The sequence below is a fragment of the Ischnura elegans genome, chromosome 7 (genome assembly GCF_921293095.1).
Source record: "Ischnura elegans chromosome 7, ioIscEleg1.1, whole genome shotgun sequence".
NCBI classification, from domain to species: Eukaryota; Metazoa; Arthropoda; class Insecta; order Odonata; family Coenagrionidae; genus Ischnura; species Ischnura elegans.
The window spans coordinates 68,230,857-68,253,673 of record NC_060252.1 but is presented as its reverse complement, the minus strand read 5'-3'; the positions used below and the strand labels follow the sequence as shown (position 1 = coordinate 68,253,673).

At 39.1% G+C, this 22,817-nt stretch overlaps 1 protein-coding gene and 1 non-coding gene across 4 annotated transcripts in view; one reads left to right on the top strand and one right to left on the bottom strand.

Moving 5' to 3' along the window:
• The window catches only part of LOC124162480, a 401,724-nt gene that overhangs the window by 293,988 nt on the left and 84,919 nt on the right, over window positions 1-22,817 (bottom strand). The window contains exon 1 of one of the 3 annotated variants that reach the window (XM_046539029.1): window positions 9,808-10,233. The exons of the other annotated variants lie outside the window; for them this stretch is intronic. The gene's annotated coding sequence lies outside the window, so the exon portion shown is untranslated. Of the gene's footprint in view, window positions 1-9,807; window positions 10,234-22,817 lie in introns of those variants that run through there. 3 annotated transcript variants of the gene reach the window in all.
• On the top strand, window positions 19,311-19,382 carry Trnae-cuc. The gene has a single exon. It is a non-coding gene; the product is annotated as a tRNA-Glu (tRNA).

Sequence of the window (22,817 nt, the reverse complement as noted above, 5' to 3'; positions counted from 1 at the left end):
GATGACAATAATGTAATAAACTATGATACTTTGAAGCAACCTTTTACATCTTCATTGATTTATTCCCGCCCAGAAGAAAATTTGAGGTACTTAGAGGAACAACAGACAATGAAATGCATGCACTATCATTAGTATCAATAATTGAAAAGGGCTTATCAATGGAATGTCTACCTATATATAAACAGGATTAGATATAGTTAACAACGGACGCAATACAACTTAAACATATATCCATGGACAAAAATCGCTCCTGACTCCTAAAATTGATTTGTTTCCAAGCCAACGCACTCACAGGTGACAAAAATATAATTGCATCGCAAATATTAAAATGCAATCATCAGTCAGCTATATGCATGAGAAATTACTACTTCCAAAAGCGATCGGCTCACGAGATGGGTCGAAGAATATCTGTCGCTTACTGTAGAGTCGACCAGATAAAGCCTCCTAGGTCATTCACACGAGTCGGCACGAATAAAATTCAAAAAGCTCTCAAGTTAGAGATCCAATAATTGATCAGCAGTTTTTCACACTTACATTCCATTAAAGGATCAATAACTCGGTGGTTTTACGCGACAACTTCAAGCAATCTTCCTGATCAATATCGCTACCGTTACCCAAAACCATGCGAGAGCTTTTTCCATCGGCGATGGCGAGATGAGGGTTCAATATCTGAACGCACACGACCGCAATCGCCACGCGAGGAGCACACAAGTAAGAGAGAAATTTTGCCATAGGAGGAGAAGATCAGAGCTTGTACTTTTAAGTATTATCATAGAAAAAAAACTATAACTTTATTCTGGCTCTTAAATAGTTCGAGAGAAACGATGAAAGCATTAAAAGTCTTAAATGGTTGCAATACTATTGGTAGATAAATGTTTTTTATGAGGACCCACTAAAACAAGGAGTACAAGTGCAATTTTTATAATTTTGGAGATAAGTGCAGATAATCGTAGGTGGGATACAAAATATTGTTGTGCAAAGAGATGAAAGTAAACCACAGATAAGTAAATTTACGTAGCATGTATTTAGTGATCACTTCGCCACAACAATACTGAGTACCCTTGTGTGCACTAACCTCCAAAATTACAAAAAATGCACTTGTACTCCTTGCCTTCTAGGGTCCTCATATGGTCCATACATCACCACAGCACATAAATTTAAGAGATTTTAAAAATTACAATAAACAGACGAATGGTAGTTAGGTTACCATAAAACAGCTCACAACAAATTGTTCAACTTGAAGTAAAAGATTTATAAAATTGTGATTTGTTCAATAAACCCCAAGATGCCGATCCACTGTACTTAGAATTCCTGCATACAGAATAAAATCAACTTTTAGAAGTTCCTAAAAATTTTTCTAACATTGAGAGAGATATGATGAGTAAAAATATTTTTACAATTCCGGCTTAGCTTGTAAAAATTAAAAGAACATCCTAAATATAACGTAGTCCTATTCCATAATGGAATGATATATCGTGAGATACGATAAGGTTAATGGTTTGCCATGTGATCTCTTCTTCCTTTTCAGTATCAAGTAACATGCCTATAAATCGTTGACATACTTCATGAACATATGCTCTCAAATTATTACTGTCTTGAAAACAATATAAGTCATTATACAGCCCAAGCCTGTGCATGTAAACGTTTTTTCCTCTAATTGACTCTGAAAATGCATCGATAAAATAGTGCTTGGTTAATAAGTTGGCCTACTTTCGAAGCTTGTTAAAAAAATACCCTCATTAATAGTATCGTAAGTTCATTTGAAAATATCATTATAATTAATGCATGACTAGCATTCAAAGGATAATTTTCAAAGCATCATCACGTTCTAACGACATATTAATTACTGTTTGCGATCTTTTAAGCGAATGGGTGGAGTTGAGGAAAATAGGTAATGAATAATCCATTGACGGAGAGATGATAAATTTGGTCTTTTTCGAGATAGCAGGAACACCATAAATGATTGAAAGCCATGCGTAAGATAATGCCAACGATGAAGCCCAAAGCTGGATTCGTTTGTTCATCTCTTCCCAACCGCTTATCTACATCCAATGCCCCACCCAGATTCTCAAACTGATGCGAAGTGGGCGTAACCTGGGCGATCGCCTGATACAAAAGCATTGCATCGGTCTACCAAGAAGATGGTGCATCAATGCGTCAGAAAAGACATTCAAACTGAGTACAAGGATTTGCATCATGACAGACTACAACAAATTAATTAACACTATAGAGCTGTCATTGTTCCATTCTTGGTACCTTATACAACCATTTGCGGTCCAATGTTTTAAAATCCAAGTAGCCTGGTACAAATTAATTTTCAGGAAAAAAGAAATAATTGACAGGATTTATTTTTGATCTTTAAAATGCTATTTTATTGTTTAGGGTAAAAATCCACTGGTTTTAACACTATGCATGTTCAAACGAAGAGTTCATTCTTTGAAATCTTTCAATTTGAGATACCTCTTTTAGACATTGCCCTTGCATATAATCGCAGCGCCTTGTGATGCCGAGGTCAACTCGACGTTGTACCGCAGAGTGTTAAGCTAGAAATCACCTCCATACACTGCGACGCGGAATACAGGGAGTTTAAAAAGGAATATAAGTATTACAAAGTATTATTATTGTCCAAAAATCGATCATTGGGCCATGGTTATTTTCAAGGCTGTACGAAGACAACTTCATTTTTCAACAAGAGAGACCCTTGTGAGGGGCGGCAAGTGCGTCAATATCTGAGTGAGACTCTGTCGTAACGTTGGAATGGTCGTCAAGGAGCTGGCGACTTAGCATGTCTTATACCTGGAGTGCACAGTCACTGGATTTGACACCCTGTAACTTCTTCCTGCGGGGTTTCGTTAAAGACAACGTTGATTTACCACCACTCTTACAAAACCTGGAAGAGGTAAACAATCGAATCCGTACTGCCACAGTGACGAAGGGCATGCTTGCCCGAGTGTAGGACGAATTTGAGTATCGATTTAATTGATATTGTTCGAGTCGCTGATAGAGGACATATTGAACATCTGTAATTTAAGTTTGAGAGGTTCGTAAATATGTGTAGAGTTTCATATTCGTATGTTTTGAATGTTAATAAATATATACATTCGATATACGTATATTCTTTGTGAAACATCATGTAAGATAACGACGATACAACTTTCGATAATGTATCTGATCATCGGGGGTAAACTAGGGATTTCTGCCTTTGTCACTCAAAAACACATTTTAATCCCTTAATGATTCAGCTCACTACGAAAAAACACCGAAGCTTTAACTATACCTAACCCATGGTGCATACTTAATCAGTAGTTAGTTCCAACGGAAATTTACAAAGCATTCACCATTATTTCCACATTAAACTTCTTCGATATTAACATATTGCTGATACATCTAGATAACACAAAGATTCATGCAGTAATCATGATTACTAATTCAACTTTGTAAGCAATGAACTAAGACCACTTGCACCAAAACTAAAACGTTAGAAGAGGAATCGAGAAGTAACTTGGAGAAAAATAACACCCACCACTCTTTTTTAATTACTTTAACTGGCTTATAGAATTAATGATCCGTAATATCACAAATTGACACCTACAACGGCTGAGGGGAATAAATGGGTATTAAAGAGTAGAAAAGAATCAATAAATTTCATAGGAGATCGCAGGGGTCAAGAGAACTATCGTTTCGGAAGCGGTAGTTCATCTCTATACTATAAAACCCAGCTTTGACCAATGACTGATCGACTTATTCATACATACGAATGAGGTGAACGAGACAAGATAAGACAAGAATTCTAAGAATGGACCCCTCTTTAATCGTCTGAAACCCAACGAGAAATTTTTGAAACAGTTATTTATTTATTACAGTGATGGGGGACTTAAACAGGCCAAAAAATCGATTTTTTTTAATTTTCGAGTTTAGACCACGCGATACACCGAGATATCAATTTTCAGACCGATCGGGGAACTTCAAATTTTAGCCAAATCGTGTGAATTCACTAGTAGTTCGTGAATTATTACCTCAATAACGGCGGGAGAAAAGATGTCGCGTCAAAGGGTTCGACAAAAATTGTTAAGACCTGGCAGAGTCTCCCAACGAGCGAAGCGAGTAGGTAAGTAAAATGCGAGTGGTCTGCCTCGCAACTTGAATGACGCCCAGAGGAACTTCTCAACGTTTGAAATCCCAAAAGACTACGCTGCTGGCAAGCTCACCGCACTCCTTACAGACTTGAATCCATTCGCTGAATGAATCGAGAGTAGTAATCACTTCTGAGTGTGCCAAAACTACGACACAAGGTTCCTCGCCGCACTCCAAGTAAACCCCCCCCCCCCTCTCCTGACTACGTCACTCCATCGTCCCCACCCCCTTCCCTCCCTTCACTTCACTTGACGCGTGTAGATACACAGGTGGTTCACTGGGACCGAGTCCCCCTGGCGACGGCCAGGTGATTGAACGACGGGGTCAGTTAAATACCCGAGCGAATTTAAATCTCCGCTCGACTCCATTGCAGAACACTTCATCCAGTCAAGAGATAAGGGACCACTCTCTTCGTAGGGAGAACAATTCACTCTCGCAGTGTAATTTATTCCTGACTTCATTCCATCCTAAATTATTAAGCATAACGCGCGCGTTATTATACTAATTTTGCAACATTTTCGGCATTATTAGGTGCGTGTCAATAAAGGCATAAGAATTACAAAGTAGATACTCTTGAGAAATTTCTTAAGGCGTTCAAATATTGAATCAGTGGAATAAAATATTTCTTGCGAATTTTTAATGACTTTTTCAAGAATACGAATTTCAAACGTCAAGATTCTCTGGGTGTCCTGTGAGTAAAATATGAGATCGAGTCATGCTTAACCTTATATACATTATATCATAGAATATACGTCATACTTGGGCATAAAAGGATAACGGCCAAAGTTTCACCTGCGCGTTATAACTCTGAATGTGGGGCACTTTAAAATTTACGCCATTATCACAAAACATCTATAGCATACAGTAGAACTTTGTCAACAATTACTTACATCTCATATCAATATAGATTTGTAATTTCCCACGAAAATAATTTACTTTCCTACCGTTTACAATACTTTTTGTACCAGCATACGTTGAAAATAGACTCAAAGGAGCATGTATACGTGCAAATCAGCAAGTAGATGAAGTGATGGTTGGGGAAAAGGGTGGGTAGAAAAAGAGTATTTTTTGTACGCATACAAGTTTATTTGAGTTGATGATGACCCGATCTGTATCGAAATTCATAGGAAAAAGTATACTTTTGAAGAATTTCCAGTCTCCTACACCTATTTGACCAAAGAATTATACCAGATTAAGCCTTAAAACATACCCGATTCCAAAAATAAATAAAAAATATTCTTACAGAACACAAGGATGAAATTCCTACCTTTAAATTGCAGTCAATTGTCGACAAGGGTAAATTATTTACACTCGATTTTCAAGATCATAAATTTATTTATATTAACACGGTAGAAATGACAAGTAATTCGGGAGATAAAAGACCTATCAAGCAAGAATAATGAGTTCTCCAAAACCGTACTCAAGTGAGGACGATGGTACTATCAAATTATCAACTGAGTAAATACAATTTCGTTCGAAGGCAGGCATAAATCCTTAGATCAAACCGACCACACCTCAACTGCACAGCACTTAAACTCAGTCTACATGTAGGGTGACAAAGAATTTATTGGATGACAGTAGACAAGGATGTTATTATATGGCTCATTTACCATAATCATCGATAGAAAATATTTTTTGATAAACGTCATAAATAACCCACCGTGGTGCATAATGCTCTATATAGAAACCACGATACATTAACCTCATCTTACGCTGACATTCCCAATCAATTTTTTATGTATGCCAATTAATATTCCTATATGCTTTAATAGAAACTACAATGGGTTTGTAGTCGCAAAAAAATCAGGTTTTTCATCCTAATTGAATGCGTTTACAAAATTATCACTTATCCCGATCAATCCACATTCAATCAGTAAGCTATTGATCTTAGGGTCTCGGAGAAAAAGTATAATGTTTCTTAGAAACATGGAGCAGATGTACAAGGAATACTATGATACTATGATTAATATTATGGATAAATACTATGATTCAAATCACGTCTTTTTTGTTCGAGGAAAAAAATCGAAAAAAAATAAAATGCGCATTAATTCCGCAGTAAACATTTTTCTCATAACGGTCTTGGGGTATTTCGCTCGAAGGGAATATGCGCCCATTAAGAAATTTCAATCAACATCTGAGACACTCTTGGCCAATATTTTGTTGATTTGAAAAGTAGTGACAGCCCTATATTTACTTCAATAGGTTCCATGACATAGGGTATATTCCTGAGTAAACCGCCACGAACGAATCCGTTCTGAATGAAAATTCTCGAAATCGGTTTATTTATGTTGCTCCCTGAGAGGTTGGTTAGATTATCCGCCACCCACTGAGTGAAGCAGGGCAAGCGCAAGGGAAAGAAGGCATTTCTGCCAACACAGACGAGCACAGCGCGGAAGAAACAAACACCAGCCCGCGATGGTTCGGAGGCTGGAACCATATGGAGCGGATGGCCAAACTCGAGTGAAAGGAATCATCGATGATTCAGTCCGCGTTGCACCGTCGATAGATGGCTTCTCCAGCCTCCCTTAAACAGGACCACTTCCGTTACGTTGCAGAGAACAGTTAATCCCAACACAGGCACTTCACACGATCAAGGAGGAGAGGGAGGAAAAAAATCCATTTACCTTCTCGGAAAACGCCGTTGGGCGACTGGGTCAAACTCCTTCGCTGAACTCAAGACACGAAAAATACCCACGGTCACGAGAGGAGAAGGGGAGATAGGGAAACCTGGCGTTAAACTCAATAAGGCGTGTCACGAAATAAAAATCAAGGAGGTAGCAAACAATTTTTGGTGTGAAAATAATTCCTCCTTCCTCCCTAATTTTTTTCCACCTTATACATGGGCGAATTTTAGAGTTTTATGTCGGGGGGGAGGGGGGCGGCAGCAATCCTACCGTGGGTGGGAACAACCCCCAGTGAAACGGGGGGGGGGGGGGGTATTCCATTGCCCCTAATTGTTCCGGCTAAATTAGTTTAAATTAGCTGCTGAAAACAGCATTTTAAGTACTAGCTAAGGATAAAATTTGTTTTAACTTTTGACATTTTTCCTGTCATTGTACTTGAATGTACAGGTTTCATACTTTTTCGAACAAATTAACGTGAAAGTTGGGGGGCCTGGCTTCCCCCTGCTAACTACTTGGAGAGCACTAAGTCAATTACGAGGTATGGATTAGGGATTCCGATGAAAAAAAAATCCCATGACCTCCCATTGACACGTTGGGCCAATGAGCTTGGCTAACAACAATAGTACGGTGTACCACATGTAAGGACAATACATTAAGAAACCCAAGAATACTCAATAACAAAACAATTAAGCATATTATGAATACCAAGGTAAAGAGTACCGTATGGAAACAGCACTTGGGTCGAACTCGACCCCACGCCAACACCCATTACAGGTATAACTACACTTTGTTGTTGGGGTAAAGACTGTCATTATCAAAACCTCCAACCAAATACATAGTTAAAATATTGCATTAAATGATGACATTGCAAAAACGAAGAGAGACAACGTGAGCATGTGGTTGTTCTGTCAACCGAAGCCATTAATAGTGCATTGCTTCACCTTCAAGGGATTTTATTGCAATCTTTCCAATAGAAAAGTGCGAGGCGATAGTCAAATATAGACTGAGACCCCCGAAAAGCAAAGAGGCACTGAAAAACTGCTCCCACGTCAAACAATTCCGAAGAGGAACTGCGCAAAAAATGATTTCAACGACTGCAAATCCTCAGTACCATTTGAATGTGGAATTAAAGCACTGAACAAAGGCTGATATTTTGAATGGGGTACGGAAATTTTGCAGGAAGCCACTGGAATATCATTAGGATAAGTCTCCAAGTGACTTCAGCTTCAAGGGTTTGATATTTCTTTAAACACCATACAGAAACTAGTCACTCAGGAAAATAAAATTCAATAAGTATTCACAAAACCAAGATTTGTTACAGCAAATATGGAGTACACCACATTTTCTGTCATAATCAAGCTAAATGCAGTTTTGACCAGTCATAATCTAAGCACCGTATCAACACTATTTTCTGGATTAACAAAGTGTGGAATGTACATAGTTAATTTTCCTATCCTGCCGCTAAAATGTAACACAGTGTAACCTAAAACATCTGTCAAGTGCTCTGAAGGGGTAGCTCTCTCTAGGTAGGTAGGTAGAAGACTCTCTTCTATCCTACGGATGTACAATGTGCGAGATGAAGATTGCAACAATGTCGCCATAAACATTTGACGAACGAAATGGTCCCATGTATAACGGCTGCGGATAGCAGATGACGATGCGACCATGTGAAGGCTCGCATCAAGGGGGAGACGAAAACGTACACGGGGCTCCACCCAAAACGCAACACCCTTAAAAAGGGGGTCCAACACTTTCAGGCGTCCCATCCATTCGAGTACAGCATTGACGTTCTCTTCAACCCCCTTTGCAAATGGAACGGGGGTGTAAACACACACGCCCTGCCACGATCAAATTCAGGGGAAAACAGACTCACCACGCAAGGTACGTGGCGTATGAATGCAAGTGAAACTTCTCTTTTAACGCGAAATAATGGTCCAGAATAACACGACTCTGCGCGAGAAATGTCCTTTGCATTTTAGTCATACTGAGGAATATTCGTTCTATTCCGTATTAATGGTTTTAAAGCTATCACAGATGATGACGTCCCGATTAGCCACAAAGAGGACACTAAATTGGGGTTTAGCTTTCGGCAATTATTACGGTAGGTATAATTAAACATTCAGTCTAGTCCGTTTTGAGCAAATATTCTATGATCTATCAACTGCAAAACGCTAGGTATACGCAAACGGTGCAGAGCGGAAGAATTTAAGCAAGGTATTTTGCATTCAGAGTAAACTCGTTATATTCGTGTTAGACTAAGAAAATACTACCTAAAAATGTGTCTAGGTATTAATGCCTGCAGATAAGAGATCCTTGAATGAATCAATTTCACTCCGCCGAGGAACTAAATATGTATATCCATTATCGCCTAAGTTTTCAACACCTGATTAGTACTAGAATTCATTAGGACTTATAGATCTAGCATGCGCCGGACAGATGAATGGGATCGCAAATTATCCTCGAGCATGGTTTAACTGCGACAAAATCTAGGTCGACACCACAAAGACGCAGCGAAAATCCGATAGGAGGCTCCCGAAAAAGGCGACCTGAAGAGATGAGGATTCAAACAGCTGATACGCTTTGCCATCAATTGGTGAGAATATAGATCGAAGAATACGTAACATAAAAAATAATAACTTTATAGACGACTAAGTCTTTAGAAGACTTTCAAAGCGTTGACAGTAAATATGAACCTCAATCGGAGGAGGACCAGAAAAGAATTAGCTGAATGTTGTTTAAAAACAATTAATTTAGCACCATTCAAAATACTAGGCGAAGGCACCAGTCAAGAGAATCCAATTTAAAAGGCGAAACGCTGAGGACGATGAAGATTCTCTAATGCGTTTAAATTCCCGGGAAGGATTCACTCCGGCTGTTTCACCTCAAGGTAAAATTAAGGAAATCACATAAAAAAGCGAAACGTCGACCACCGAAACGTCGAGGAAAGTGCACAGCCTCAACCGGTGGACGACCCGAGAAATATTTCCGACTCAAACGACTGTTTTTCTCCACTGGATGGGTGTGGCGAGGGAGGGGATGTTCCTCGTACCTGTCCAGCGGCAATCAGGGCCGTTGCTGCCGCCTTCAGCTCCTCCAGCAGATGTTGTTACGGTTGAGACCCCCTGTTGTTCCCCGGGGTCGGCCTGCACTCATCCCACGCTACGACCAGCAGAACGATCCCTGCGCCACCACCGAGGTAGGAGTGGCATGCAGCAAACTTCCTCTCGCCAAGCGCCTCCTTCGAGTAGGTCCCGGAGGACCAGACACCAAAACAAAGAGGGACACGGAGACCCTTCCGACTGCAAGCCCACCAAATAACACGGGCTTGAGGAACGGAAAGCGCCGCTGCCACTGCCTGCCGACCACGGAAGCCTCCTGCGCGGCAAGGTTTTTCTCCTCGGCGTGCACCACAGAAGGTGCGCTCAGCACCGACCGACACACCACGAGCGACTGACCAACCAACCGACACCTTCCTCCTGCCCCGCTCTCCTTGCGGACCTCGCGGTGCGTGCGTGTGTTGTTTTGCGTCCTCTGAGAAAAGGGGGCGGCGTCCTTCTCTCTTCCCCGCTTTCTCTCTCCGTTCTCTCCTTCTCCTTCCTTCTCTCTCTCTCTTCCTTCCCCAAAGAGAACCCGCACCCTCCTCTCTCTCTCTCTCTCCCCCACACAGGCTAGCGGACGACACACAACTCCCGGGGCACGCAGCTCCCGCGCGGGGTACGCAGACTCGGGGGCACGCCGACAACCCCGCTGCGAGAAATCGACGGAGAGAACGGCGGGGAAGCTTTGCGATCGCGTTGCGAGGAGGAGATGGAGGGGGGGGGGGGGTAGGGGGCACGCTGAAATTGTAGGGGGGGTATGGCGGGGGAGGGAGTAGTGGAAAGAGAGAGAAATAGGGGAACAGGATAGGAATACGAAGAGAGGTATACAGAGGGCGTCGTCCGGGGAGGGAGAGCCGAGCGTTGACGGAAACGGCCGAGGTTATCCGAGGCTATTTTCCACAAAAATACGCCTCGCCCCCTCCCCCCTTGCGTTTACCCATTCTGCTCATCCGTGGTAATATCCGATAGATGGCGTACGGAGGTACGAAGGTGGTCGCGCTACCGCTGGTGGTGGTTCCACTTGAAGGGTGGCTGGTGAAGGAGGGCAATAATGAGTGAAATCGACGATATTTAGTATCGTTGTAAAGGGCAACGAAAATCAAATTTGGCTATAGCATAATTCCAATGCAAGTGAAATGCAGCCAACTGAACACAAAATGTTGCTTATTAAAACTTGGTACATAAATACCCCATTTGCACATATAATCATTCTATCCTCACAATACGTTAGGTCAGCAGTCATGCTCATGTGCTCACCCTAACTCGTGCAGATGCAATTTCAGTAAGGTGTGAAATTCAGAGGAAGCACCAACTGTAACATCATGTGGTAGTAAAATTAAATTTCTGTTAGCCAGATTAGAGTAACTTCCTTTCCATACTAGTTGTACAAATCCTCCCTCTAACATATTGGTTGTAATACTTAGGATAAACGGTCATTAGCACACTCGAACAAGTCGTGTCATGTTATGGCTTGCGTTCACAATCTTCTGGCTTAGAATTGGGAAAGCTCTACCCGCAACTATCCAAACACACCTCAAAGATTGAGACTCCCACATACCAAAAACATAAAATAAACGTAGGTAAGAGTAATAAATCTTTCCTCTTGTATATTTTTTAAAAGGCTGGGATTTTACGAGCCTAATTCGAAGCAGGAATAGCGAATAAATAATATAATCGATACATGGATACAAAGCATTTGCCCATTGGTTCATATCTGGATTCTGTCAACCTGACAAAACAAAAGTTACCACTCACCTCATGAGCAAAACCATAGAGTAAGTAAATATATACTTACTCTATGGCAAAACTAGCGATCTCTCAGGTTTAAAAAGTAAATGGAATCCGCAATTTCTTCCGTGCAAATGTCATCTGACCTACAAACAAATAAGGTACTCCTTATGAAGTTATGACTGATGAACAATGAATTCATCTGAGATCAAATATATAAATTGAAATTATACCTCCCCGTTGTCGAATACTGACGTTAAAAGTTGCAATATTTAATGTTAGGCATAAAAAATGAGTAAAAAGAGCAAAAATTGCAAAAATGTGCGCATCATTAAAATTAATATACACTGTTTCCCCAAGGGTGAGAGAAAACGTGTCCTGTAGTATCTTCCACTCAAAAGCAATCTCAAATTATGTGAGAACTGGATTAAAGCTAATAAGTCATTCCATTAACCCATTAGCTCCCTTTCACGCTTAAATTCCTCAACTGAAGTAGTTTTCAATGATCTTTTGCATTGAAAAATAATGGAAAGACATTTGAATAGGGAGAGCGTACATAGATTTATTAGAATTTTTAAGAAAATTCAAAAACAAACTTAAGTTAGAATTAATTACGTGGTGAGACAGTGGCGTACGCAGGGCTGCCGAGTTATGAAAAATATTGGGGGGGCCCATACTGGGGTTGTTGCCCCGAGAAATTCGATAAATAGTGAGTTTTAAAGTTTTTAAAAAGCATTTTCGAAGAGTTATATGATCAACATTAGAACCCTGAAAACTCGACTCTCTATAACTCGACACTCCAGGAAAATCGACAGGCCTGACATCTTTTCTTCCCACATTTTTCGGGGGCTCGGGCCCCCTTAGCCCCCATGGAGTCGGCGCCACTGGGCGTAGCAAAGAATTTTGTTCGGGGGGCATCAAAACCCAGGGGGGAAATTTTTTGAAAAACAGGGTACTAATTAGAGGGCTTTAATCTAATTTTCACACTTTTCACAATCGAAAAAACTTAATTTTTCAAGGAAATCTTTTGTAAATTCATGATTTTTCAATATTCGATTTTCTTTTGAGATGCAAAGTAGGCGTGCTTTTATATTTCGGGGAGGGGGGTCCGGACCCCCCCTCGCTGCGCCACTGTGATGAGAACATTGCTATTTACACCTATTTCGGACCGAAAATGACAGTGAAATGTTGCGTACGCTAGTGAATAGTCTCATCCACTGGCTTATTGCTACATATTCATTTCCTGGCAACACCATGATCCTAATTCTCCTGTTAATCCTACTATCGAAGGACCCCATCGTGCTACTTTCTTGGAAGCCAAATTACGAATATTTCATTTTAACGAGTCGCGTAACAAACGTCAAATCAAAATTAAGAGGGAATGGTAGCAGTGGAAATCGCAAGATCTGGGTTAAAATTCCGAAAAATGAATTTTCTATGCCGAATTTCAGCCTTGGTGTCACTGGATTAGGTTAAGTAAGGAATTTGGTAAGGAATAAAGCAACGCACTTTCCGCCGAATCTCTTCCTTTATCCGATTACTAGCTTAGCTTTACTTTACTTACCAACTGATGAATTTCTGAACGCATGTTTCTGAAGTTTCCTAGAATTTCTAACTGCATATTTTGCATTTTGTTGCTTCATAGACATATACTGCCTTCATAACTAGGGTACAGTAGATTATGTGTAACATGTAGAACACATGAAGCGTAATGCATGTTCGTGGAATTAAATTATAATCCTCAGGTGTATGTTGGTAATGTTTGAACCCTTGCCAAACACCTCAGTATTTGCCTTGCAGTGTAAAATGTAGATGTAGAGGCCCGGTTACAGGATACATTTACCCGTACGAGTGATGTGAAAATGCATGAACAGGTGAATACACACAAAATGCATCGAGCAACCACCTAACTTACACGAAAGATGCACAGAAAATTAGTCCTATTCTAATTTTATTCAAGCATTCACACATAGACCATGAAAAATATATTCAAGTTTGATATTAATTCAAGATAAAAAATTATCTGCAATAATTTTTATATCGACCGGAAGCAATTCGACGAGACCGGGGGATGGTTCACACCCCGTCCAACACCTCTGTCTGTGGCTTGCAGGGTAATATCTAGATTTACATCCCTTAACTTGTATGGTAAAGTTAACGGTCTTCAATTATTATATTTAACTACTGCACAGACATAGAATGCTCATTAATTGATACTCACATGCATCCTATAACATGTTAAAATAAGAGAAAATAACAAATTCGACTCTATAATACTCTGACAATTTCAATAACCGATCGAGATGCACTCTTCTTTGACTCAATTTGTCGATAAGACCTGTTCCCACGATACATTAACACGTGCGAGCTAATGTCTGATGACATGAACGATTTTTGTACATCGGAACGAAACGTATACAAATGCACGAAACAAATTAGAATTGGTTCCATTTCCTGTCCATGCATTCGCACAAGTTGGCTGGGTACACGATACATTTTGGCGCTCATTCTCGCGTCCATACATTTAGACATTCACTTGTACGAGGAAATGTACTGTGTAAACAGGTCTTTAGAGTGACGAATTTCAATTGAATTGTCGACATAATGTAACTAGGATAGCTACGCTCCATGACTTGCCCGAACGGGATAATCGGCTATTCAACAGTCCATTCGCAGGTATAAATACTAGCGCCCTCCAGCTCGTATTTTTCGATCAACTGGGGAGAGCCAGCGTCGTCTCCCATATGAGTCACACACAAACACTGAAGTTTTTTTTCTTTTTTTTTTGGATCGCTCAGAGGAGAGGGGGAAGGACGGCGGGGGTGCTTGGATTGTTTTTGACCGAGAGGGGTGGGTTTTGAAAAAAAAATAAGTCAGGGGATGAGAAAAAGGACGGCTGTGAGGGGGTGAATTCCCCCGTTTCCTTTATTGTTTCGCAGTCAAAATAAAAAAAGAAAACAAAACGATATGAAATACGAGGGATGTTGCACTGAGCTTGGGGTGGCGGTCACGTGATTATTATTATTTTTTTCGCGCATCTCAATTAGTCCTGCTCGGCAGACGACCACGAATGATCTGGCAACATCTAACGCCACGTTGGAGTAACGAGGAGAAGTACGGTACGAAAAAAAATTGTATCATAACGTGAAATAACCACGATGCATTGAGGATGTATCTAAGGTGTGTTTTCGCTATCGCGTTACTAGTCCTATTCTGTCGTTTTCCGTAGCCTATGACTCGTTTAAAACTTTAACTGTTATCAAAGCACTGCAGGAACAAGTGACTTTGTACGCAGTCACGTGCGCGGGTGAAAATTAAATACACCAACGGATGAAGTTCGCCATGAATAAATATTTGACTTAGCCGGGATTCGAACCCGGATCTCCCGAAAACAGCACAATTAGGCCTTTACATCGGGAGTTTTAACAATAACATTGATTGTGAAATCAATCAGCAGATATTAATGTTTTTTTTCTTTTTCAGCGAGATCGGGAGATATAGGTTCGAATCCCGGCTGAGTCAAATATTTTTTCAGGGCGAACTTCATCCGTTGGTGTATATAGCTGTTATCTTGACACACGGTAAATTAAAACTTACAAGTTTACATGTGAAGCCATTAATGAAATCCCCGCGATGCATTCAGGATGATTCAACTCACCTTACATACTTACATTGAGGATGTATGTAAGGTGAGTTGTCGACCCCGCTTTACCGGTCCTATTCTGTCGTTTTGCAATTTGAAAATGAAACTAAAAACAAAAATTAATACATTTGTTGCCAACGTTTTGGTATAATTTATATAGCTTTATCAAGGCTCGTAATGAAAATAAATTCAAAAATTTGATACATAAACAGCAAAGAAGGTTATAATAATATTTCTACAATACTAAAAAGAAAATTTCCAGTTTTAAATTAACAAAAAAGATGAGACAAGAATTCTAAAAGGGAATATGTAAACTGTACGTGGGGAATGTTAACCAGAAAATTAGTTACTAATGCTGTGATTAGTATGTTTGACACACATCTGAAAATACTAACTAATCTTTAATTATTGGAAAACTATCATTTCTCGAAAATTGTGATAACTACGTCCTTTGTAATATCTTTCTCTATTAAAATTGCATTCAAACGCAAAAATCGTGAATTTTTATTCATAATTTCAATTAAAAAATGTATCCCTTTTTGACGCGGAAATATGGAAATTATAAGAGCTAATATTTTTTAAATTTATTGCAATTACCTCCAAAACAACACAATGAAGCCTTTACATCGGGAGTTTTAATAATGACATTGATTGTGGAGTCCATCAACAGACATTAATGTTTGTTTTCTTTTTCAGCGAGTACAACACTACATTTAGCATGTTTAATAAGATACAGCATGCCTTAAAACTGAAGGCGCAATATTTGCGCCTATTCCCCGTTAAGGCAGGCTTATATTAGCGGGAAGCGTGAATGCAATACGACAGCCGCAGTGCCACGCGCTGCTCTTCAGGGAGTCGACGCTTTCGACTGCGCCACCCCCACCACGAACACCTCACCCCTAACTTCTTCCTAAATCTCCCTCCCCCATTCCCCCAATGGCTCCACGTGCCGAAGAGCTTGCGTGGCTATCACGGGGGATATTTGAATTTTGCGCCGTCGACGACTCAAAAATGCATTAGCTTTCGGGTGAGAAACGCAACGCACGCTGCAGGGTCTATAGGGAGGAGCCAGCGCCGTAACTACGACTTGGCTTTATTGGGGGGGGGGGGGGGGCAGATTGAGTGGCACACCAAACCGGGTGGCTAATAAACAGAGATGGCAAGTGAAACCAAACGAAAATGTTAGAACGTAGGTTTCCGCGGCGATGGCCTTATATCTGCATTTCTTCAGGATTTTCTTTCGCGTCAGCTTGTTTATAGACAACAGATTCGCTGGCTATCCTGCCAGCGTCTTCAGGTCGAAGGTGTCGGCTGTTGGTTTCTGCCTCGCTAATATACCGTAGGCTGGATGGGAGCTGCTCTGGGATGGCCACGACATCCAATTTGAAGAAAAGAAACTTTTAGTTAAGGAGTGCCGATACTTCCTCAGACAAATCAGGGAAGCAATAGAAATTTAAAAAACACCGTCGAAATTCAAAAGAGAAGATGATTACTTCCTTCACAGCGTCTACAAAGGAGTCGTCAAAGAGAGAGCGAATCAAAGAGAAGCGCTCAGTCAGACAGCCAATCACAGAGCAGCTCCCATCCAGCCTAAGGTATATAAGCGAGGCAGAAACCAACAGCCAACACCTTCGACCTGAAGACGCTGGCAGGATAGCCAGAGATGTATCATAGTTCGTTCATAGCATCTATATTCCGCAGATGGAATTCACCTCCTGATGATATTGAAGTATAAAAATCATAGTAAGTTTTAAATTAAAAGTTATCGATTTGAAAAATTCCAACATTGAAATGAAAAGTGAAATTGATAGTGATACCTTTTGGATTATAATATATTATGCGATATTATGTACACACTCTCATTCACTCTATGCAATATTATGTCCACATTTATTCAGGATCTTTGAGTTTCATTTTTTGTTCATTTATCAATGCCTAAAGGACCAATGAGTCAACGACTGTCAATGTTTATTATTTATTATTATTATTTAAAATGAAGACAAACTATCATAATTGATAAGGAGGACGATAATTCTGGAGGGAAGTTTTCTGGGGAGGGTTCTACCCTACTCACCCCCTATGTAGTTACGCCACTGTGGGGTGCATTGCTCGTTATAGGTGGTGTGCCTTAGGGTGTCAGGAAGAGAAATATTGCGGATGTGAGGGGTGCGAGGAAATCATGTGGACGCTGTCATTCAGGCAACGGCAATTAGCTTCAAATGAATTCATCATCAGCCAGGATATTTCAATTACAGCAGTCGACTATTACTCTCGACTCGCAATAACTAACTCGGAACGCAACATACCCCATTCTCTCCGTGTTCTGCTTCAGTCTAACCTTCGCCATCTGACCAAAATGAGAGGCAATGGTTACCTTTGAGCATATGTGGTGATTTGTGAATATGGCATATATGATGAAGGGGTTCACAACTTTACAGTGGCGTACCGAGGAATATGCTTTGGGGTGGATGAGAGGGATTAGTGGGGGCTACCTCCCCCCCCCCCCACGAAACGGGGAGTTAAGGAAAATTTTTGAAAAATAACATGCCTGAATATTTTACATCATTTTGGCACTTAAAATTTAACTTTAAGCAAATGCACTTAAATCCAGACAAGATTTTGAAACAATTTTTTGATTTCTCTAGGACTTACATCCCCTCATCCCCCCAATGGTCACGCCACTGAATCTTTACGTATGAGCAATCATTAAGGCCATTTTACACGGGGTACGTAATTGCACAATCTGACGTGTTTACGAAGGCGCAGTCAAAATTGCGTCGTGTAAAGCGGGGAATTGCTAGAACACATGCGAGAATGCGTGGACGTGAGATGACAAAATTGCCCCTGTTCTAATTTCGTTCATGCATTCGCGCAATTCCACGCCATTATAGAAAAAATAATGCAGCTCTATCCTGTGAAATTCCATGCCCCGTGTAAAACGACGTCCATTTCCAAAGTAGTTTGATTACTTGTAACGATTACTTTTGCAGTAATTTGTACTTGTAACGATTAATTTTTATGAATACGTAATTTTTATTTGTAAAAATACTCGTTCACGAGAAAGAGGAACTAATAATACTTGCTTGTCATCGTAGTTTACTTTCTCCCACGTAATTCGCTTGTTTATTTTCAGCCACCCTTATATCATTCTTATCATGGGTAAAACATTTGACGCCTATTGTGTTGTACAGCTGTTATAATCGTACATATCGCCAAATGTATATACAATCAATTTCTATGACTCAATTATTCCACATGTTTACTGCACTATTCGTCAGTTGCCAGGTGGTCTTTAGAGTATTATAAGAAGTAATTGTAATTCTACAATCATACAATAAGCAATTTTAACTGCAATTTTACTGATTAATTTTTTTAAAATCAGTAATTAATGCTCGTAATCGGTTTATTTTTTTACCAAGTGACTGTAATTAACCCCAGTGACTTCTTCTCAATAATTTTACCAAGTCTGTGAATCACTTACATTTAAAAAGACAGTGTAGCAAAGATTCAGAACCACGACGAATAATTTTAGGTTTTCCCGCTGCATAATGTGTGTTGATTTCTGCCGTTATCATGCATATCCAGAGGGCATATCGCTGTCATTACTTACTGAGAGTCACGCTTTCTGCCTGGGAAGCGTGCACCCTTAAAAATTTTCGGCGTTTTTGCCATCTCCTTCACGTCTAACCCTTGATCGTCGATACAGCTGCGAGATGGCTATTTTCACTCGTTCAGAGATAGCGCCACTCCTTCGGGAGCGTGGAAAAGCTGTGGTGGTCGGAGAACAAAGAGAACAACCCCCTACCGTTGATGGATGAAAAGAGGAAACTCTTGGGTGAATTTAAAAGGCCGTTATTATTATAATTAAGTATTCAACCGACTCAGGTTGGTTATCATGGAGTATTTACGAAGTATTCCGGTAGTCTCCGTTTACTTAATAAACTTCCCCCTGCAATTCCCCTAATTTCATCTAAAAAACACTAATCTCTTTCTTTCGCTCCCTCGTGAACCGTGGAGTGAAAAATTAAGGTTTTTAAAAGGAAAATCAATTAAATACTATAAGATATTCCACTACGAAACATCTCCGGTATTGTCTAGTGGTTAGGATACCCGGCTCTCACCCGGGAGGCCCGGGTTCGATTCCCGGTACCGGAATACTTTTTTTTGCATTTATAAGGGAAGTATTTCGAGGGAAAATTTACGTTGGTGTCCCCAGAAATAAAGTACCCAATTTTTTACTTAACATAATTGTGAACCATAAGACACTGCCGTAGCTATGATGGTTTTATAGAAATTGAAAATTAAGCGTCACATATTTCCAACTTCTCTCCCAAAAACGATTTTAATTTCTCCCGGTTTCTTATGCTAATGATTCTTGAAATTAAACTTTAATCAAATTAAAAATAATTTAATTTAAATTAAATTCAAATAATTCCCATGATTCTGTAAGGTAATTTTTTTAGAATGTACTCCAATTTCAAGTTTAGAAATTTTCACTGAAAAATTAAACATTTATGTACTACCTATCACTTTAAAATCGAATTTTTCGTGTTTAAACTCATTGCTTAACTACACGATCAAATTTAGATCGGCGTAAGACAAATCAACATCAGGTCAATATAAGATCAACAAAATGTTTCCCTGGAGTTAACTTCATGAAAACGCTGAGCGACGAACGCGTTCCTTCGACACTAAATCAAGTGGGCAATGATAACATTTTTTCTCGTTCAAAAGTTTGTTCCATCACATCCAAAGGCCGTTTTACACGGGGCACGGAATTGTGCAGGTTAGAACTGCTTCTATTTCTATAACGGCGCGAAATTGAGCAAATGCACGTACGAAATTAGAACAGTGGTCATTTTGCCAACTCACGTCCACGGATCCTTTTTTTTATTTGTATATTTATTTTTTAATATCCATTTGTAACATATAATCAAAATAACAGTCGCAAAATTTAAAATTTTATAATATATACAACATGTCTGAGATATATCATATTGTCATTTTATAAAATGGATGACCTAATTATAGATTGCCTTTATTAGCATATACAAACTTTGTACTTCTAAGCCATATGGCTTGTCAGAAGGTTCCATTTATCCTACGCAGTGGCAACATAGAAAGCATAGCGTTTATATTACATTACAAGTTACAACGTCATATACAAAAAAACAATAACATTGCACAAAAAGTTTTAGGAGCTTTGAAACAAGAATATGAGAATTTAATATAATTTGTACATTTCCGATTAAATAAAGGAAATCTCGCATGTGTTCTAGCAATTCACCGCTATACAGGACGCAATTTGGACGGCGCCTTCGTGCAAACGTCAGATTGTGAGAGTACGTGCGTGTAAAACGGCCTTAACCCAGCTGAAGTTTCTAGTCAACAGCCAACGCAGCCTATAGGCCGAAAAATCACCATAAGTAAAAATTATGATACAGTCCCATTGACATTTGTTAAACCAGCAGCTCGGATCAAGCGCAAATGAATGAAGTCTTCATCAAGACCAGCAAGCTGAAATTCTAACCTGGAATGTTCACTCAAATTGGGTTAGGTATGAACGCAGCGTAAGACCATGAATAGGGCAGAAATCCAGGCAATAATTCAACCGGTATTACGAAACACAGGTGGAGCTCAAGCAATAGGGCTTGCCAGTGCTGAGGGGGAACATAATTGATAGCCGTGTTTCCACAACCTCGTCCTCCATGCATTGCTTTCAAGGCAGGTGCACCCGCTTGTCACCCATTCTATAATCCCGAAACAAACTCAACCGAACAAAATACAAGATTCCAGCTAAAAGGTATACATCGTAAATAAAATTAAAAAGATTTGAAAGAAAACTAATGTTTCTATACAATCCACTAACAAGTAAATCATACGCTTTTCTTCACTCGGAGAATAAAACGTTAGTGCAGCTCAAGTTTATTAGAAATTAGTGTTGAGAGAGCCTAATAGGTGAGTATGGATTAGATCCCAATATTAAAATCTAAACCTAATCAGACCCCATGAATTATTCTCATAGTGATGAAAAGCTTACTCATTTCTCTGTAGTGAATTTTATGCTGTTTATGGTAAAAGCGACTTTTTTAAATCTTTTTTATTTTTAATTTCTATTATCTAATGTTAGTGGTGAATCACGTTATCGATTAATCAGAGCTGTTAAAGACACCTCTGCAAAAAAATGCACAGCTAACGTCATATATTGAGAAAATTAAAAACTATTTCCCATATAGATAATCAGTTCGTTAACCCATCACTGGCCGAGTAAAGGAATACTTTGAAGTAAATTATTTTTTCATTTAATTTTACCTAATAAAATACTACAGGTAAATCGAAAATATTGGCCTTCAAAAAAATTTACTCATGATAAAAAATAAATATTGCGTTTTCGCAACTTTGGCCAAATTCGGTATTCTATAGGCAGTTATGCAACCCACATTACCATTTAATGCCGTCTCGTAGGAATGTGCTGTTATTACTATCAGGTATAATCCTACGCCTATTTATTTCAAGTATTTAATAGAAATAATCATATTTGATAGTGAAAATTCTTATATATTAAGTGTCCACTGGGGTGTAGTATTATTTTTACCTATATCCACCATAAAATAGACATGTATTACGGTTTGAAAGAAATGAATCAAAGCGAGTATTTTCTCGGATTTATTTATTTTATTTTTTCCTTATTCTACCTAAGTTGTGAAAACGCAAAATTATATTCCCAATGCGATTTTTGCTTAATGTTGACTTCCAGGCGAAATACAAGCTGTAATACCTATGAAATTTTGATTGCACTTTGAATGAAATTTTGATATGACGAATTTATGGACGAATAAAACAATAAAAGGATTAGTTGCTCTTATGAAAACATATTTATCTTGCGTATTGACTTGATCATTTACACATTTTGAGTATTTTTTAAACATCGAAATACTTTAAAGAATAATTATTATCTTACTAAAAATTAGTTTAAACCTATATTTCTAGTAAAGAGAATTCTATATTAATAAAATTCGCTTGGAACAATTTTATTTGCATTTATTTATACTGTTGCATTTTTCGCAACTTTTTCCGTAAATTGGTAAACTATAGAACAACGGATGGAACTTCAATACGATTATTTAATATTGTATTATCATCAGGAGAAAGGAGTGTGCAAAATTTCAAGCCTATCCGACATTGGGAAGTGAGTTAAAATAAGTTACAAGATTTCGTCGATGAAAAAGAGGAAGAAAATTGAGAAAAAGCGTCCAATAAAAATGAGCAGGAAACAATTTATTTTAGTCATAAAATAATTTTATAAATAAATGCTAGGCATATAATAATTGTTTAAAAAATGGATCAAAGAATGATCGCAAATCAAAGATTAACCTATAAAATTAAGTGCAACAAAATGTGAAAAATGTTGAGAAAGGCCTATGGTGAGTCTGCTATGAGTAAAACAAAATTTTACGAGTGGTATAAGCGTTTCCAAGATGGTCTTAAAGACGTTGACGTGCTCCCTCGACGCCCAGCACATCAACAAACGATGAAAACGTGGGAAAAGTGAAAGAAATGGTAATGATCATCTAATCTAATTAATAGGAG